This window comes from Musa acuminata, chromosome BXJ1-5 (assembly GCF_036884655.1).
Source record: "Musa acuminata AAA Group cultivar baxijiao chromosome BXJ1-5, Cavendish_Baxijiao_AAA, whole genome shotgun sequence".
NCBI classification, from domain to species: Eukaryota; Viridiplantae; Streptophyta; class Magnoliopsida; order Zingiberales; family Musaceae; genus Musa; species Musa acuminata.
The window spans coordinates 17,602,930-17,610,146 of NC_088331.1; the positions used below are offsets into that span (position 1 = coordinate 17,602,930).

At 40.1% G+C, this 7,217-nt stretch overlaps 1 long non-coding RNA gene across 1 annotated transcript; it reads left to right on the forward strand.

The window, feature by feature from the left end:
- Positions 1–3,276: 3,276 nt before the first annotated feature.
- Positions 3,277–6,059, forward strand: LOC135673878 (uncharacterized). Its single transcript, XR_010513480.1, has 2 exons — positions 3,277–4,053; positions 5,766–6,059. It is a non-coding gene; the product is annotated as an uncharacterized LOC135673878 (long non-coding RNA).
- The last annotated feature ends 1,158 nt before the right edge of the window (positions 6,060–7,217 follow it).

A 7,217-nucleotide genomic window follows, 5' to 3' on the forward strand; every position in this document is an offset into this window, starting at 1 on the left:
GCGGGTTAAATCATGAGACAAGTCGGTGTTTTCGGGTGACTGGAGCATGTTTTAATTGTGGAAAGCTAGGTCATCAAATAAAAGATTGCCCACTGAACAGGAAAAGAGAGCCACTGTCTCCTAGACCCTCAGCCCATGCTAGAGTATACGCTATCACTGAACAAGATTCTAGAGCTTCTAAATCAGTGGTGGAAGGTATTCTTCATGTTTCTAAAAGAAATGCAAAAGTTTTGTTTGATCCCGGCTCTAACTTATCGTTTGTTTCAAAATACTTTGCTTGTCACTTGGATATTCCACCTAAACCCCTGGATTATATGTTATATGTAACAACTGCTGTTGGAGATTCATTGGCAACAAACTTGGTCTACCCATCTTGTTTGATCTCTATTGGAGGCCACGAATTCCTTGCTGATTTGATTCTTCTAGAGATCCAGGGCTTTGATATTATACTCGGCATGGATTGGTTATCTTCTCATCACGCTAGTATTGATTGTTACAAAAAAATAATTACCTTCTGCATACCAGATCAGCCTATATTTTTCTTTGAGGGCATTAAGCATGATTTGCCTCCTTGCTTAATATCCGCACTTCAAGCTTACCATCTTATGCAGAAAGGTTGTTTTTGTTATATGGTGTGTGTAAAGGAGCATTCAAATCAGGAAACCCACCTAGATGAAATTTCAGTGGTCAAGGAATTCCCTGATGTATTTCCAGATGACTTGCCTGGTTTACCTCTAGATAGAGAGGGTGAATTTGCTATTGATCTAGCCCCCAGTACAACCCCAATATCTAAGCCTCCCTACAGAATGGCACCACTTGAGCTAGAAGAATTAAAGAAGCAAATACAAGAATTATTAGATAAGGGTTTCATACGACCCAGTGTATCCCCATGGGGTGCTCCGGTACTATTAGTGAAGAAGAAGGATGGAACATTGAGGCTTTGTATTGATTATAGACAGTTGAATCAGGTGACCATCAAAAACAAATATCCTATACCTAGAATTGATGATTTGTTTGATCAACTGCAGGGTGCACAAGTATTCTCTAAGATTGACCTGAGGTCAGGTTACTATCAGTTAAAGATCAAGGAGGAGGATATTTCAAAAACAGCTTTCAGAACTCGATATGGTCATTATGAATTCTTGGTGATGCCTTTTGGTTTGACTAATGCCTCTGCAGCTTTTATGGAACTAATGAATAGGATATTTCAACCGCTCTTGGATATCTGTGTGATTGTATTTATTGATGACATATTGGTGTATTCAAAGAATAATCAGGAGCATGAGGAACACTTGAGAGATGTGCTGTCCATACTAAGAGAAAAGAAGTTGTATGCGAAGTTCAGCAAATGTGAATTTTGGTTGAATGAAGTTGCTTTCTTAGGCCATGTGATTTCAGGGAAGGGCATATCTGTTGATCCAAGGAAAATAGAAGCTGTAGTTGAATGGGAAGTACCAACAAATGTAACAGAAGTTAGAAGTTTCTTGGGCATGGCAGGTTATTACAGGAGATTTGTGGAGGGATTTTCTCGAATTGCTCAACCTCTCACCAAACTCACTAAGAAGAATATGAAATTTGTATGGGGCGATGATTGTGAGCAAAGCTTTCAAGAGTTAAAAAGAAGATTAACTAGTGCCCCTATTCTCACTATTCCAAGTGGTAGTGAGGGATTTGTAGTTTATACTGATGCTTCAAGAAAGGGCCTAGGATGTGTTTTGATGCAGGAAGGGAGAGTAATTGCTTATGCTTCTAGGCAACTTAAAGGTTATGAATTGAATTATCCAACTCATGATTTGGAATTAGCAGCAATCATTTTTGCTCTAAAGATTTGGAGACATTATTTGTATGGTCGACAGTTTGAAATTTTCACTGATCACAAGAGTTTAAAATATATTTTCACCCAGAAGGAGTTGAACATGAGGCAGCGAAGATGGATAGAACTTCTGAAGGATTATGATTGTGCCATCCGTTATCACCCAGGCAAGGCCAATGTTGTAGCTGATGCACTTAGTAGGAAATCTACAAGTTTTATGGCTAGTCTGGTCGTGAAGCAATGGAAGCTAGTAGAAGAAAATTTTGATTTGAAAGCTTTGAGGAAAGAGCAAGACTCGATGATTCTGATGGCCTCCATTCAAGTGCAGTCTGATCTTATGCAACAAATTAAGGAAGGACAATTACGAGATCCACATTTAATCTACTTGAGGAGTGAAGTAGAAAAGGGATTGAAGCCACAATTTCAAATTTCAAAGGATGGCCTATTGAGATTTGGGGAGAGAGTATGTGTACCAAATGAACTAGATATCAAGAATCAAATCCTAAATGAAGGTCATACTTCAAAGTACGCCCTACACCCTGGGAGCACTAAGATGTATAGAGATCTTCAAAGTTATTATTGGTGGGAAGGCATGAAGAAGGAAATTGCAATGTATGTTTCAAAATGTTTAACATGTCAGCAAATCAAAGTAGAACACCAAAGACCTGGAGGGTTGTTGCAACCTTTAGTTATTCCTGAATGGAAATGGGAATGTATTACTATGGATTTTGTTTCAGGACTACCCAGAACCTCGAGGAAGCATGATGCTATTTGGGTTATCATTGATAGGTTAACAAAATCTGCACATTTCCTACCGATTAATATGACTTATTCGCTTGATAGACTTGCAGATTTATATGTCAGTGAAATAGTAAGACTTCATGGTGTTCCAAAGGAGATCATCTCTGATAGAGACTCTAGATTTCTCTCTAGATTCTGGAGAAGATTGCAGGAGTCGATGGGCACTAAAGTTAAGTTTAGTACTGCATATCATCCTCAGACTGATGGTCAGTCAGAAAGAACAATTCAAACACTTGAGGATTTGCTTAGAGCCTATGTTATGGATTGGAAAGGCGAATGGGATAAGGATATTTCACTTGTTGAGTTCACGTATAACAATAGTTATCATTCAAGTATTCAGATGGCTCCTTATGAAGCTTTATATGGGCGAAAGTGCATAACACCTATATGTTGGGAGGAAGTTGGGGACAGAAAGTTGTTAGCACCGGACCTGGTACAAGAAACTACCGAGAAAATTCAAGTTATAAGGAAAAGGTTAAAAGCTGCTCAAGGTCGTCAAAAGAGTTATGCTGACAATAGAAGACGAGATATTGAGTTTGAAATCGGAGATTTTGTATTCTTAAAAGTCTCCCCTTCCAAAGGCATTATAAGGTTTGGGAAGAAAGGAAAATTAAGCCCAAGATTTATTGGACCTTTTGAGGTTCTTGAGAGGGTTGGTTCTGTCGCTTACAGGATTGCCTTGCCACCAGCATTGAGCCATGTCCATGATATATTTCATGTCTCGATGATTAGAAAGTATATGTATGACCCTTCTCACCTCATTAAGTATGAGCTGGTGGAATTCGATAAAGATTTATCCTATGTGGAAGAGCCTATTCAGATTATTGATAAGAAAGAAAAAGTCCTAAGGAATCGGGTCATCCCACTGGTTCAAGTAAATTGGAGACATCATTCTGGAGAAGAGACAACTTGGGAGCTAGAAGAGGAAATGAAAAAGGTGTATCCTCGTCTTTTCATCGAATAGAGGTACGATAAATTTAGAGGACTAAATTTTTCTTTTAAGGGGGGGAGAGTGTAACACCCCTCATTTCCGAATGTTCGTATAATTTTTTTGGTGATAATGTAAGCATCTATTTTAATTGACAAAAGAAATAGAGTATGAATCAGAGGTAACTTATTTTTAAGATTTGGGAGATCTGTTCAAAAAAAAAAAAAGAAAAGAAAAAGAAAGAATCTGAGGACCTATATGTAAACCCTAAGGACCTAATCGTGAATATGATAAAAACGAGGACTAAACTGCAAAATGCACCAAATGACAAATTCCACCGCTTAAGCCTCTCTGCCTTCGTTGTTAAGGAAGCAGAGGAGGCAGCTCGTGGGTGATCAGGGAAAGAAAAGAAGAAGAAGAAGAAGAAGAAGAAGAAGGAGAAGAGAAAGAAAATTTGGGGCTTTTAGGGTTTTTGCTTAAATCTTGTTACTTCGGGTCAAAATTTGCAAAGGCAAGTGTTCTAACCCCTTCCTACATATGTATTAGACTCTGTTTTCATGTTGATTTAAAATAAATTGGAAGATTTTTATTTAGAAACTGATAAGTTCCTCTTTGGACATAGAACTATGGATTCTGAAAGTTTTTGGTAAACTGACCCCTAAGCACTGTTTCGGTCCTAAGTTTTAGTACAGAATGAGAATTCAGGCAGGAACTATTTTTGTTTGAAATTAGACTCGTATGTCTTTCTTTTGACACCGATTTTGTAGATTTTGGACACCGAATACTTACCCAAAAATTTGTTTCAAAAGAGCCTATAGACGCTGTAAAACAGAGTTCAAGATTTCTGACCTTTCGAAACTAAAACGCCTATAACTCCCTGTTGAAAATTCTGATTTGTACCAAACTGAGTTTATTTGAAACTAGACTTGAAATCCTCTCTTTTGACATATAGTTTGAAAATTTTGGAGTTCAATTGCTCACCCTATCGTCTGTTGAATCCGATCCTATAAAGTCTGCAAACCAGTGATTGTGATTTTGACCTTACGTTACCAAATCAGAGGTAACTCTGTGTTGGGAGACCTGTTTCATATGAAATCTGTTCCATCCGAATATAGACTGATATATGGTTCAACCATAGCCTTCTTATGGGTATTGGAGCATATTTGTTATTCTGAAATATTTGTTTGATGTGCCACTGGAATTCTGTTCGAAATCGAGCTTTGGTCGATTTCGCGTATTCTGTTCCATTTCCTTTGGATACTTGAATTTGCCTAACCTTCTTATTGGAATTGAGCTGGTTATGATTGCTTGGAATCCCTGTACACTCTTGCTTTCAATTCTTTCCCTAAAATGAATATTTTGTGAGAGATTTGTTCCTTGCATCACATTGTTTTTGAAAAGGCACATGTACGTTTGGTTGTTCCGCGTGTGCTTCCGTTATATGCTGCAATTTGTTGAAACTGTCCTTTTGTACTCTGGTGTGTGGGATTGTCTGGACCTTTGCCAGAAATGGTAAAGGGTATGCGCTGATTTGCCCGCTTTGTGGGGTCCCGCTTTGTGGGATATTCTGATATGCGCTATTTGCCCGCTTTGTGGGGTCCCGCTTTGTGGGATATTGCTTAGAGCCTGCGATGCTCTGCCGGCCCCTTTGACTTCACCTAGACGTGGGTGGATGGAGCTCCCAGACGTGGGAGACTTTTGTCAGGTGGTCATTCAGAAATGGATGAATCACATTCTGACTGAGATCCCACTACACCCTCTATATGTTTGATATGACATCCAGAGTTTTGGTGAGTTATTTCTGTTCGTGCTCTGGATAGTTATGATATGATTGCAACGTCAAGGATGACGTTTGAGCTTTGGTACGACATATGAGTTTGATATGCTCTGAAATGCTTCATTCACTGTTGATTTTGCTTCGTAATGTTCCATATGTCGTTGATGTGATTTGGAACATTTTATATGCCATTGATAAGCTCCGATATGTTTCCTTTGTTTCTGATATGCTCCAATTACTCTATGCCCCATCTGTCAGGAACCAAATATGTATGATTAAAAAGGACAATTATGATTCTGCTCCTAATGATATTATGTATACGAAATCGTATATTCTGCTTTGTGTTTGAAACTGCATCTCTTTGGAAATTGTACTATTTTGATATGGATATGTTAGTCACTTGCTGAGCTCTTTATGCTCACCCCATTTGTTGATAAATTTTTCAGGATAGCGAAACTCTTGCTTAAATGTTAAGAATGGGCTGAGGCAGCGGAAAGTTTAGAAGACGTTGGGCAGAACTTTTGTTAGCATATATGTAGTTGTGTATAAGCTACCTTGTATCTAATGAAATGTGACTATGAATCTAAACCTGTGGATTTTGTGTAAGTTAAAGGATCCCTCATGTATAGGGTTTTGGTATGTTAAATTAAATTTGTGTAAGGATATGAACTTATGGTAAATCGATGATTGTGGTGACTGCATAGATTTTCCCCACTTGTGGATTTATATTGTGGTTTTTATTTTGATGAGTCGAGTTCAGATTGTATGAATTATCGAGTGATGTGTGCTATGTTAATGAATTGCACAGGGATATGAATTGGTAGATTATAGAAGTGAAATTTTTGATCTGAATGTTTTCTTAGTGACCTCAAATGTGTGTTTGGATCCTGGGTTAGTTATGATGAAAAAATTTTTAATATCATGGATATTTTTGGGGCGTGACAAACCTCTTGGCTGGAGCGGTTGCACCTCCCAGCCGTGCAGCCCTGGCGGTTGCACCTCCTGGCTGGGGCGGTTGCACCTCTCAACCCCCACAGCCCAGGCGGTTGCACCTCCTGGCTGGGGCGGTTGCACCTCCCAACCCTGGCGGTGGCACCTCCAGGCTTGAGAGGTTGCACCTCTCAACCCTGGCGGTGGCACCTCCAGGCTGGAGAGGTGGCACCTCTTCACTATTCCAGCTCACTTGGTTTGGCTCCAAACTTGGTCCAAACCAGTCCGAACTTGGGCCTAATTGGCCCCTACTTGGGTTATAGGATTAACACCTAATCCTAACCCTAATTAACGTGCTAACTATGAATTTAAAGACATTTTCTAAGCTATTACAAAGTCCGCAAGTCAAGACTTCTTCTAGCGAGCTTCCGGCAAACTTCCGGCGGTAATCCGATGAACTCTCGGAAACCATTCTGCGGACTCCCGGCAAGCTCCTAGACTTCACGATTTGTTCTTAGCGAGTTCCAACGAGCTTCTTCGGCAAGCTCCGATCTTTCTCGGCGAGCTCCGCGAACTCCCAACGAATCTTCGGACTTCCGTCGAACTCTCGAACTCGCAACAAATCCTTCGCGCTTGACTCCGACACTTTGTTTCGCTTTATGTCTTCATCGTTATCATAGTTAATCCTGCACAATTAAAACAAAACTTCAATCGAGACAATTAATCCTAAGCAATTAACCAAGTTGTCCGACATGTCATTGGTCCCTCGACGCTTCGTCCGATTCTTCGGCGCATCGTCCTCTCGTGCAGCCTATTGCCCAATCGGCCAGTTGACTCCGCAACTCCGATATCCTTGGCACAATACCCGCTCTTCTTGGCCCGATGCCTGAGTCCACGGCCCGAAGCCTTCTGTCGATACGTCGACCGATCCACCGGCCCGACGTCCAATCTTCTGACATGTTCCTTCG